Source organism: Perca fluviatilis, chromosome 15, assembly GCF_010015445.1.
Source record: "Perca fluviatilis chromosome 15, GENO_Pfluv_1.0, whole genome shotgun sequence".
NCBI lineage: Eukaryota > Metazoa > Chordata > Actinopteri > Perciformes > Percidae > Perca > Perca fluviatilis.
This window is the reverse complement of record NC_053126.1, coordinates 14,229,050-14,242,462: the sequence shown is the minus strand read 5'-3', so window position 1 is coordinate 14,242,462 and position 13,413 is coordinate 14,229,050. Positions and strand designations below refer to the sequence as shown.

General features: G+C 42.0%; 1 long non-coding RNA gene across 5 annotated transcripts in view; it reads right to left on the bottom strand.

The window, feature by feature from the left end:
* Positions 1–1,357: 1,357 nt before the first annotated feature.
* LOC120575155 overlaps positions 1,358–13,413 on the bottom strand; it is a 133,325-nt gene continuing 121,269 nt past the window's right edge. For all 5 annotated transcript variants that reach the window (XR_005641955.1, XR_005641957.1, XR_005641954.1 and 2 more), the window contains 2 exons: positions 4,224–4,288; positions 1,358–2,236 (listed from right to left, as the gene is read on the bottom strand). This is a non-coding gene — a long non-coding RNA (uncharacterized LOC120575155). The remainder of the gene's footprint in view (positions 2,237–4,223; positions 4,289–13,413) is intronic.

Sequence of the window (13,413 nt, the reverse complement as noted above, 5' to 3'; positions counted from 1 at the left end):
GGAGGGTTGGTGGTGTGCTGGTTCTGGTTGTGATGCGTTGAGAGGGAAAAGGGGGCCGGGGGGGGGGCTTGCATGATGTCATCCTGTGGCATGGACGGGGCCAATCAAACCCTGAGAAAATTATGTCACCTTTTGTTGAGCCGGTCCATTCAGGGCTATAGAAGTGCAGTGAATTGAAAGCTGCAGAGAGGTCATTTTTCCCTTGAGCTGTGGATGTGTGTGAGAAAAAGCGGGGGAGAAAAATAAAAGAGGGGGAGGCAGGCAAGTAGGGAAGTCCATTGTCGACATGCTAATGTTGTTGACCATAAGCAGGACCATAAAGATGTCATGAAGCTCAACTTTCAAAACATCAGCACCGGGGCCTTAACACCCCCTTTTTTTTCTTTTTTTCTTTTTTACAGATGGAGTTAACCTCGTCCCCTACAAATTTAATTCTTAATATGATCCCTATTATATGATGCTTTGAACAACTTGTCAGAACATTGTCAAGTGCCAGAATAAAATGCCTGAGCACACTGCAATGGAGCCTAACCCAGTTCGCTTTGTTTTATCGCAGAGAGAAAGACAACAATAAGCAACCCCTTGAGGAATAATTACCCCCTTAGCAACTCCGCTTCCCCGCACCCATGTCCCATCCCCCGCAGGCCCGTAGCCCCCCCCCTCGGGCCAAACCTTATTGAATCACAGCTGAAATTGACAGTGGAAGACATTTGAATGGGAAGTCATTGCTGAATTGTTGCATTCGCAAACTAATTGAAAACAATAAATGGATTTGTAGTGTACTCTGGAATGTCTTTCTGCAGAAGATGAGGCGCTGCGGGGATTTTAATCCATAACGTGGTGAAAACTCCCTGTAGTTTGACTCATGTTGACCTAGACTGTGACATTAAGCACTTCTCTGTCAACATCATACAGTGCATAAAAGGTTTACAGAAACTAAACTGAGCAGCAAACACATTTTCCATTATGTCATCTTTTTCAGGAAAAAATACCCTGTGATAAAAAAAGAAAGAAAATAATCTTTTTGTGCAGTAAATTTGTATACCACAGAATTTACCTATTATTAATACCGGTATTAGTGAAGTAAAACCCTGTGATTTCCAATAAAAATCACTTGGTCAATATTTAAATGTCACATTTTTCCATTTTCACTTTAAACATCACTTTCACTCTGCTTCTCATTGCCTGAGCATGAGAGAATAAGGACAAGATTGATATATATTGATTGGCATATACTGGCCCAACTAGTAATGAAGCCAGCATGACTAATAATAACAACAGCATAACGAACATCGAGAATGCATCTTATTAATCTCATAGATCTGCATCTGCAATGACAAAACAAACAGACAGCAGCTTGGATACACTTTCTTTATTTCGGTTAGTGGGGTTTTACCGGCACAACAACTGTTATGGAGCTATAAATCATCATCAGAATAAACACCTTGACAGGATTGTTAACCAATACTTACAAAGGCTGCCAATGTGTCACAATAAAATGTAGTGTCAATAAAGAGTTGCATTCAAGCAACTTGATTACAATGGCTTCTTTGTGATTGCAATTAGGAGATGTCAAATGATAAAGTTACATTTCCAATGACTGAGTAACTAACTTCAATGGAATCTTGATCATATATGTGTTCATTTTACACAATAGGAAACTTTTTTTGTGCTCTTCACAAGATACAGTACACTTATTGTATGTGACTGCACTGGTATAAGCGCCGCCTTCAGTCTGTAAAAATAGAACTAAAAATGAAAAATAACATTTGATTATTTTCCATTTACTGTTCCAGCGCTTGTTGATACTGTATCCAGAATAACACAGTATATGTCACAACTGCAGTGTATGAGCAACAGTGTGAATAAACAGTGAATATCAAAAGCAGATGTATGTACAGGAAAATATTAATCCAGGTTCAATTTAGAAAAAGTCAAACAATGTGTAGATCCATTGTGGTAACTATGGTGAACGTGCATTCGTGGAGTTGACTTTCCTACCGAGCGCCTCTCCAGACGGGGTTGACTGATGTGTTCCATAATGTCTGAGCAGCAGAATACACTCCACTGTCCCGCTGAGTTTATGTCACAGCTTCTCCAAGTCCATGCTGCTGGCGCTGGATCCTGAGAGTGAGATTGTCAGTGATGGAGCTCAAGCTGTTCGCAGCCATGCCAGGAGCAAACATCTGCTGCAGGGGATGCTGGTCCACAGTCCAAACCAGGATTTAGTATGATCCTAGAAACATAATACAGAAACTAATTATTGACTGAAGCCAAAAACCACTTGAAGCTTGAACACTGACACGTTTCTCATACCCATACTAAAGAAAATTAGAGGTTTTAATCTTTTATCGCAACATTTCCTTTTAAAAGGTTACAAGTAACTGTTTAGTGAAATTACTTAAAACAACCAGCGATTCATAGAACACCCAGAATTGATCAACACAAAGTTCTTCACCGCTGATGCTTTAAGCAGATTTGGCTGCTTTCACAAACTTTCCACACAAAAAGGGCTTGAGGATTCAAACTGGCATGAAGATGTTGCAGATGAACCAACCAGAGCCTCATCCACACAGCTGAAATTATCACATTATGAGTGGTGGCAAAATCTAGGCCGAGTGTTTTGCTTCCAGCAGTGCGGATACGAATCACTGAGCCTTCTCATGGTGCAGCTGGAACTAGCTACTTTTCAGTCTAATACCAGACTTAAGATGCCAAACCTAGTATTGCTTCAGGCCCAAAAAAGTCCTGATTTGAAAGAAATGTCTGATTTCAATGATTAAAGAAATAAAAATATCACTTTAATCGAGAATACAAGTGTGTGAACAGTTGAGGAAGGAGATGAGAAAATTGTTTTATATCCGGAACAACAGTTGGATGAATATGTTGCTGTCTTATGAGGGTGTAGAACAGCTGCTTTTTTCTCCCAACAACTTCCGATGTGAGGTAATGCAGGTAGGTGGCCTTTTGACAATCTGTGCTCTGCTTTACCTGTGCTTGTGCATACAACCTCTCACAAAATAACATTACGTCATCTGCCCCCACACAACATCCACTCAGCCAAAGTGGCGGGACTGGCCCTGCCTGTTCTTTGCCTGGGGAAGGAACAACGTGTCAGAGGATAAGTAGTCATCCATCAGTTTCTAATCTTCTTTCTGCCTGTCTGCACCTCTGAGCTGGTTTACCTGCGAGAAGTCACGTTCCACCAGCGTACAGGATGTGGCCTCACTTGCGTACTCTTTCTTCATCTTCACCTCTCTCTCCTTCCCCTGAGCCTCCCACATCATCATCTCGTCTCCAGCTTGCTTACTATTGCTTTATTGTTAACTCTCTCTGCTATACCCTCATTTTTGGTTGTGCGCTTTTGCAGCTTCACCACTCAACAATCATCCTTTCACCTGATTTTCTTTATCCTCTATTCTGGTTTTTCCCTTCCCACGTTTCTCTCCTATGCCTCACCTTGGAGCAGAGCCAGTAGAGCAGCATCAGCATACAGAACCAGGTCCCAACCTGCCTCTGAGTCTCAGCCTGTCCGTGTACGCCTGTCTATGCCTCGGGCCTGCGACTGAGGCTGGCCCCTATCGCACTCCCTCATCAGCACATCTACAGTACCTGTCTGCTGGCACACTGCCATCCACACACACAGTTCCCCTTCATTTACCCAGAGAACCTGGTAGAAGGAGAGAAACAAAAGATAATGCGAGCCTAAAATCTATAGAAAAAGACTACTCATGTTGGGGTCAAGCATGTTTGACCTCGATTGAGAACACCCACAGCTACCCTGAGAGGCGCACGTATACAGTACCACTCATTCAGCCTGCTGGCTGCCCCGCACAAGCCCATCAACAGGTTTCTTTGAAGGCCACCGACTCTGTGGTGGGCCATCAAAGCATATCTTCATTCAGTTCCACTGAAAGGATCTGAGGCTCCTGAGAGACGCCGTGTTTGAAGTGATATCTCTGTGCCACTGCATTCTTTACTGTGCTGTCATGACTTCAGTTACACAATAAAAAAAAAAAAAAAAGCAAGAACATGGGCATAAAGCCAATGCCACCACCCTGATTGTGTCTCACATGTATGTGAACTACTGCTACCTCTGTTTGATGAGTGGATGTACCATACTTGGGTTGTTCATAGCAACTGTCAGTGCACTGTGTGTGATCACATATTGCACTGAATGAAGATCAAACAAACATCAACAAAAAAGACAGAGTCATCTCTACCTGTTGAATCTCATGAGATCATGTTTCCATTACTCAGCCTCTTCTGGGTGCTCACCTGAGATCATCTGAAAAAGATAAAGGATGGGGGGAATAAAATGATTTAGAGAGGAGCTCATTCAAGAGTAAACATACAAGTCGACAAAAACTGGGGAATCAGATGTAATTTAGTCCAGCTCTGCCCAGACTTGCATTGTCGCGCCGACAAATGTTGATTTTTCTACAGTACAATCACTTCCTTCCTCTGTTTTCACAGGTTTGAAGAGGTTACAGTGCGGTGATTCCCAACCTTGGAGTCACAAAATAAATTTGAGAAATCATGACATGATTAACTGGATAGAAAAAAAAAAAAAAAAAACTAGATAAAATTACATTGATTTTTTTCTGACATTCTTCTAATTGCACCGGATAATTTTACCTCTCCATGCCTCTAAACATTAGTCAAATAAAACAGCAGGAAAATCACTCATATGCAATGCATATGGAACCAGTGATGATGGTTTATTGGGACATAATTCAAGAAGGCTACTGGGTATAGGACCAGCTGTTGGCATGTAGACATAGGTTCTAAGGCAAAATTCAATTTTTTTTAGATAAAAAATTATAATGATCCGTACAGAATACAATTAATGCACAGATAAAAAAAAGTTTGTCATGTTTGTCACTCTACTATCAAAATTAAGGAAAAGGCCGTGTTACTCAGGTTTAGGTTATCACTCAATCTCATTGTTGCATTATTTTTTAAACTCTTGGTCAACCGAACCTGGTTTTATAATGACCATATGACTCAAGACCTTCTCCAGTATCTTCACAGAACATTTAAAAAGCCAAACCTGGAGTAGCGACATAGAACACCCCCGCTCTGTTTTATGTAAATATAAGGTTTCAGTGGAGCTCTGCAGTAGCTGGCAGTTCAGGAGAAGGGAGGCAGTCAAAGTGACTTTTCCATTGTACCATTTTAAATTACGTGCCATTCTGGTTTTATTATATAAGGTTAACAGGTTCAGGTAGATATTGGATCAAGAAACTTCTCTTGATCACAGGTTTCTTCATACAGGCGTGTTTACGACCAAAGTTGTGCTCTCTGGACTGATGAGAGCTCTGGTCCCTCTTCATACATTCACAGGACAAAGGTGCTCTCTGCTTCTGAGTTTCACCATCCCAGACCTGTTACCTTGGCAACAAATGCACTGTTTCCGAGTGACACAAAGCCTGAACTTAAGAACCTCCTTTCAGGTTGAAGGCTCCAAGAGTTGAGGGGAAAACAGCAATAACAGGACGACGGGGAGGGAAACTGAATACCGGCAAATTGCTTCCCAGAGTTTCTGGAGGACATGGTAAAATGATTCTTTCTTTCCTCTCCCTTCTAAAATACCTTTCCCTGGCACCAGGCACCATAGGTAGTTGTGTGCTGGTCCCATTTCTTTTATATCCCTTCTTATATTTCTGATTTTTTTTTCTAGCTATCATACTGAGCTAAGTGAGTTATCATGTAGACCAGCAGGCTGGAGCAGCATGTGACTAGGCTAAACCTCCAGATGAGGTAATGTTCAGAGGGTTGGCGAGCCAGGAGAAGGGTTGGTCAGGTCTTGATTAGCTCGGGGGTAGGGGCTCTCTCTAATATTGGACACCTCTTTGTGTGGTGAGATTACTACCTTATGAAATACTGCCCCTGCTGACACGCCTGATGGGATCAGAGCTTCCTGCCTGCTGCATTGCGCTGCTTATGAGCTCTCCACATACTGGAGAGAAAACCCACAACCAAACACACACATTATAACCCTTTCAGACATGGCATGAACACAGGCAGATCATACACACAACTTGCAAGTTCCGTGCATGCTTATGTGTACAACAAGCATGCACACAGACACATCAACAAGCAGACACATGGCGGCAAACGTCACCTCCTAGGGCCTCCTCTCTTCCACTTGTGTATGTGATGACCACAACTGATGACCCCCAGATGGAAAACAACCTGCATTTATTAACGAGGCCAGATGACACACAAACACACGCGCACTTGCTTTTACTGTGGTCGTCTCCTCCGGCCACTCTCCAATGAAAATCACATGATGGACCACATCCAGCAAAGAATCTCCACCCCGAAAAAACATCAACAAACAATGTTAAAAAAAACAGAGGATTCCGAGGCAAAGCTTTCAGGGGATTTGATCCGAGCAGTGCTCTAAAGAGGGCTGAGGCTATAGGATGATTTCAATTATTTGATATAATTTCTGATGGTCCATTAGTTCAAAATAAAGCTCTGATTATAAGGGATGTGTAAACAGAAAGTTGCAAACAAAACCTGCATCAGAGTCTAAAGCAGAGCAGTGCTTTTTTCCAGATGTGTAATCGACTGTTAATTAGCAGTGGTCTTACTTTCATGTAACCTTTTCCCAAATAAATCTTGTCTAAAACCAAGAACAACTAAATAAATGCAGTATTCTGGTTTGTTCAACCGCATAGCAAACTTCCAACACCTTACTATTTCTACTGTTTAGGAGTCTGCATTAACAAACGCTCATATTTCTGCAGTGCACTTTGTGAAAGCAAATATATACTTGTAGGTGTAATACACACACGCCTGCAAGCACACATGCATGCATCCACCCACACACACCAGTTAGGGACACTGGCACAACCTTGCGCCAGTGGTCCTTTAAACCAGTCATGTGAAACGACCCGTTCACTTTTGCAAATCAGATTACATCTCCGAGCTGAGGTGTGCAAGTACACACACACACACACACACACACACACACACACACACACACACACACACACACTTTAAAGCTCAGGTCCACACACACAGCCACACACAGCACACACACACACAGCCACACACACACACACACACACACACACACACACACACACACACACACACACACACACCTTAATCAGATTTTGTCCCACAAGCCTTCTCGTCTTTGTGAATGTGCGCAAACTGCAAGTATCAGCCAGGCCCGGAAATACTGGCTCAAAATGCACATATAAATTTAGAGGATAGAGTCAATGTACAGCTTGTATGGAATGTAGACTAAAGAGAGTGTATAAGGCCACAGATTCCCTCAAATAAGAACAAAACAAAACAATTTCTTTGTCAAGGAAAATCATAGAGAGCTGTGATAAGCCTCCTTTCAGCAGCACTCGACTGCTGTTTGGCAGCTCTGCTGTGGAATGAGCACATGTTTAAACATGTTTATAGTGTGTTTGGCAGGAATGTAAATGATAGATGATTCGCAAATGATTCAAGTTCTATTCAGCTTACCAAGCACTGATGTGTTAAAGCAGGCACTTCACACTAGTTTCTTCTGCTTAAATGAGTGTCAAATTGTACTTCCACACACACACACACACACACGCACATACATACACATATATATATATATATATATATATATGTAATTATTCCATTCAGTGATTGCAGATTGAATAAGTACACAAATGGCTGCATAAACCCAGTAAGAATGTTACAACATGGTGAGCATGCAAATATTTTCATACTGTTTGCTTCTACAATGCTGAACACTTTAGACGTCTCGGCACATTTTAGTTTTAGTGATCAGATATGCAACTATCAAGTTTTTTGCTTTGAGTCTTTCAATCTACGTCACAATGTAAAAGAAGCTGGTTTGCTGGCTGCTGCAGGACTGGTTGGCTTAATTAAACCCAGACAGTTGGAGGAAGTACAATTCGCTGTCCCTACAGGATCTACATTAAGTCTCCACTCTGCTAATCAGAAAGCCCTTCAACTATATCAGCATGTCCCTCTGGCCCAACTGACAACCAAAACTCATTTGTCTTTGCAACTTTTTAAGGAAACTAGAATTGCTTCTCTATTAAGCCTGGAAAATCAATCACTGCTGTTTTGATGTTCATCATAATAAACAAAATCCTAAATAGATCAGCTGTGTAGCTCATTGTCTGTGCTCCTTTTGCCCTTGGTGCCATGGAGGTCAGAGGGTGGGAAGTTGTGGGTGGCAGGAAGCTGAAACAGTTGTGCCTACAATGAGGTGTCAGTACTCTGTCAGTCAGTCCAACTCAAGTTCAACTCAAGCTGGTTGATTCTCTCTTCACAGTGACATCTGAGAAGACCAGCGATGGAGACCGGGAGCGAGGGGAATGGAGGAGCAGAGGGGCCGCGCCCTGGGTTCGATTGCACTGGATGCTCAGATAAGACGACAGGAAAGGGCAGATGGGGTAGGGCAACAGGGGAAACTGGCTGGGGTTACTGTTACCTCAGGAAGATCTCACTCATCCCTCAGATCACCTGCCACACCTGTGGAGGCCAGAATCTGATTCAGTCATGCAGTGCCACCAGCCAGGAGTTGGGAATTGGTCCCCAGAGCCTCAGAAAACTGATACCGTAACTTCTAGAGCCACTGTGTACAAGTAAACATTGTACTGACCAGATGTGTATTATTCTTATTTGTACGTCCATGTTGGTATGTTCTGGGTTAGATTTTTTGACAGTATCCAGAATCCAACACTGGCAACTGAAAGGTAAAATCTTGTTGCTATGTACAGCTGCAGTGCCATGTGACAACAGCAATAACAAGACAAGCCGGTTTCAAGTCTTTCCAGGTTGATTTCAAACCTTACTAAAATTAGTGAAAACCAGTAGCATTTGCTGGTTACAGCATTTAAAATATAAGGATTTGGATCATTGTAAATGAAATATCATATGGTTAGTCAGACAAAATGTGAGTTCTAGTAATATTGATAAATGTCATTATGTTTGACATAAGCGATCAATCGTTAAAAAAAAAAAGAAAACTGCTGGCCTAGTAAGTAACCGGATATGGAAATACTGTGATGTAACTCGAGAGACATATGGTCAGTCCTACAGCACACATTGCTAAAAACATTCACGACACACACACACACACACACACACACACACAGGTAAAATAAACCACAATGTAGTATCTTCATCTGGAGTGCATTTCCTGTCCTCTTGGTTGGCACATGTGGTATGGTTGCTGTTTGTAGCTCCCTCTCTGCACAGAAACAACTGTTTTACCACTAGAAACAAAACAGAACTGTAGGGACAAGGACCACAACCGTAGACTTCTGTTCTGGGTGTTGAAAATTTAAAGCAAAGAGATGCACTCTCCACATCTGGAAAAATCCTACATGGTGTATTATGTTGGTTTAGGGTATTGTTTTGACAAGCACAGTTCCCAGTTTTGCTTAATTCTCTCACCAAGAAGCAGAGGTGCAATCATCGGTATCATACACTGACCTAAAAGTCACTTTTGGAAAGGAAATTTAAGAGAATAATAAGCAGCTCTTTAATAAGACAAATTAGACAGCTCAAAAATGTGTGCGTCAAATTTTACAAGGTGAGAAGTTAGGAGACAGTTCTTCAGCAGCAACAGTGGTGATGAAACAAACAAAAATGTCACCAAATGATCTTCTATCACCTTTTAAAACCTGTGGAGGTACTAACCAGGAGGGGTCACAGGAGCTGTGAAATGTTAGTTTTAGAATGAAAGTAAACAGCCTCTTCCATGGTGGGCCTGTACCCTACACAGAGTAAGCACATGTTTCCCATTGTGGTTAAAAGGGAAGGGGATTAAAGTGTAGTGCAGCCGGAGCCACAGCCATACACCCCATGGTGGGATCACAGTACTCTCAGGTCTTTCAGTACTGCTGATGCAGCCCAGTTGGAAGTGGCTGGTGTGTAGGGAGAAGCTATGGCCAGATCTATCAGACGGACTAGTCAGGGTCCTCTAGAGCCCAAATATGAAGCCTTTCTTTGGGGCTGAGGAGGCAGGCATGTTACCATGTTGACAGAACTGCCTTACTGAGGCTGGCAGACACTCACACAAACACAGGCTAGGTAAGGGTTATGAAGAGGTGTTGAAACCGAGCGGATTTTGCTTTTCAGAGGCCCAATACTGTCCCTATGAAAAGAGATCACCTTCAAAACTCATATTATCAACAGAAACAAAAAAAGAGATTTAGACTGAAAACAAAAGCAGAAAAAAATCTGGTTAATTGGTTTTGGCTGCCAAATGTGAGGTTTTCACCCCAGGGCCTCAGGGTCAAATAGGCCACATTTAGGTACCACAGGGGACAGTTAAAGCAAGAGACTGTGACTGTGCAGCCAATTAAAGGACACTTTAAAAAGGCCAATAGTGCAAGGGACATTGAGGAAGATATGCATAGTGGAGCATAACTGCACTTACCAAAAACTGCCAATTAACCAACACCCCATGAAGCTCAGCTGTGACCGCTTCAGCTGGACAGCTTCCATCTGCAGTGAGCAAAAACACCTTCTGTGCAGGGTAACAAAGGCTGTAGAGGGAGGGTCACACCCTGTTTGAGGGTTTACTGAGCTTTATTCAATTCAAAAATCGGACCCAAGTCATTAAAAGGACTTGACTGCTCCAAACCCTGACTGCCTAAAGACTTGCTTTGAGACTTAAAAGTCAAAACATTAAATCTCAAGTTTTGACCTGATAAAAACTATTGGCCCTTGTGAAATGCATTGTAAAACTATCACCATGGGTTGGAAATAAAACTGTTAAAATGTTGCATCTTGGCAAATTGCTTATTGTGACTTGCCCTGGCTGCACCATACATGACTTGCGACTTAAGTCAACTTTGCCCCAAATCATACTGTGTACACTTTGCTTCATCTGTGGGATGGGATTCTCACCCAGACAAGTTTACGTCAAGTATTCAAAAAATTCTTTCTTTCTAAACCTCTTAGCCTCAAAGCCCACACACATAAAGATTGATAATTCGATATCTAGGTCATGAATGTGTCAGTCTTTCATTGGTGTATAGTCTTCCATGTATGTTTGTGGGAGAAATTGAGGAGCAAGGATGTTGTGCAGGGCCGAAATTTTTGTGCAAATTTGAAGGACTTTCTCACCCACAAAAACATTGTGGAAGAAAGAGTACGGCATGTAAATGTACGTACTTGTGTTTTGAAACTCAAAACAGATTTATGTAGTGTTAGGGATCAGCTCTTTAAAGGTCACACTGAACAAGTTAGGTCTGCTCAGTAAACCCTGTTCCCTCTCTGATCCAGGCGACTCTCGGCCAATAGCTTCACAACACACGTAACACGTAAGCACCACTCTGAACACTTTCTCCTCCTTTATGACATCAGTAATTTCCGATTTCCAATGACGCCACGCTGACATTCAGCATCTTTGATTAATTGGTTCCTATAGGGCTCTTTGTGTGTTTCCGTTTGAGAAAAATAAATGTCAAAACACTTTCTGGAGCCCTGATTTGGTAGATCCGAACACGCCTTCAGCCACAAGTACGGCCACAGAGCAAGATGCCCTGGCATGGGATAAAATATCAGCCACAGTAACAGAGTTTTGCTATTGACACTGATCACAACTTTACATAGGCTGGAGTTAGAGGGGATATATGTCAAACCTTGATTACAAACATCTTTCAGCGACACATGTGAAATGGCACACACACTCAAGCACACATTCATGCATCTATGCACAGGCCTAGAAGCACGCCATTGCATGCACATGTGTGTTTACATGTTGTCCATGCACACATTGACAAAACGCGCAAAACTCCTCATGTAAATGCCAGTGACGGCAAGAGTGGAAAAAGGTGGGATGAGGAACACATCAAGGCTAATCCGGCCAGGGATTAGGAGCTGCAAATATCACCAATGATAAACAAATGACTAACATTCCCGGTCTGTGTGGTTACAAGCCCCAGGGCTCCAGCTAGAACCCAGCAGGGTCTGGATCCAATCCATGCTGTTCATCAGTGTGAGTAGAAGCGGCCACTTGTGAAACCTCCATGACAAACACTCCAGAATGGCGAACAGAGGAGTCCAACCAACCACTCCTCACACTTTGATTTACAGCTCAGACCTCAGAGTCCTCAGCTTGATATTCAGACCAAAATGGCCATTTTGTTACCACTACATTATTCACTATGACATTGCCTTCTTGTTAGCCATATTCTGTGGGGTGCCTATTTAATTTTGCCGGTTCCAATCTCCAGTGACTGACACATATACAGCTACTCCTAGCGAAATTTCCAGTCAACACTGAGGCTGAGTTAGCCAGTTTACAGTTAGCATAAATCAAGCAAGTTTGATGACATTATGTTACAGATCACATGTTGGTTATGCAGAGGAAATGTGCTGGTTAAATAAGTGTCTCGTTTTAGGAAAATATACCTCATTCTTTAAAAATAAAGGTTCACTTTGTATATATATACACAACTGAATTAATCACAAGCAATGATTTAGAACAGTAATCAAACCAGTGCTGAAACTATTAGTCCATTGAATAAATTTGCTTCTTAGATATGAGCATTTTAACTTAAACATCTGTGGGTTGAGGACCCTTCAACAAACATAACAGTAATTTTGAAGCCTGTAAGAAGAAGAAAAAGATACACTTTCACTATTTTCTGACTTTTTATAGATTAAACAATTAAGCGTAAAAAATAACTGACAGATGCATAATCAAATCAAAGTTGCAGCCCTAGATTTATCTGTTCGCCACAATATGTTTCAATTTGACAAAACTTGCTAATATTATCAACTTATGTTACGAAGCAGAGAAACAGACAACCAACACCAGACTTTTTTGTATCACCCGATAACATTTGATACGTGAGTGCCTGGACTCATGCTACAAAGTCCTCTTGCTCAAGGGCAGAAGGAGTCAACACGAGAAAGAAAGCAGAGCAGTACACCGGTTTAGCATTATTGACAAAATATTGGTTGATTGTCTAGGCGTCACCATGGAGATTATTGCAGAGAAATGGTGGACAGATAAAGTAATGGGCCATAAATTCCTCTAAGTAGCAACAGGGTTGGTTAATTAGCAGTGTGTGATGAAACTGAGATCAAAGGTAAAGCAGTGAAAGCAGGTTGTAATTTGGTCTGTGCAGTTTTCTTCTACCAGGAAATAGTACCCAAGAGGAGAAAGGGCTTCCATTGGAAATGCAGACACAGCACGTTTCCCTCCCTCACTTCTACTAGCTCTTTTGTCTTATGTGACATCAGATGAGATGCTCCAGTAAGTCTTAACTTGGGTGGATGTTTGAAGGCTTTATTCTCACTGTGTGTATGTGTGTGTGTGTGTGTGTGTGTGTTTATGTGGGTGTGCTGAGAAGTCGAAGTATGTCTTCCCTTTGCTCTAATCCACCTATTTTGTTTCGGTCCACTGTTCAGTGGAAA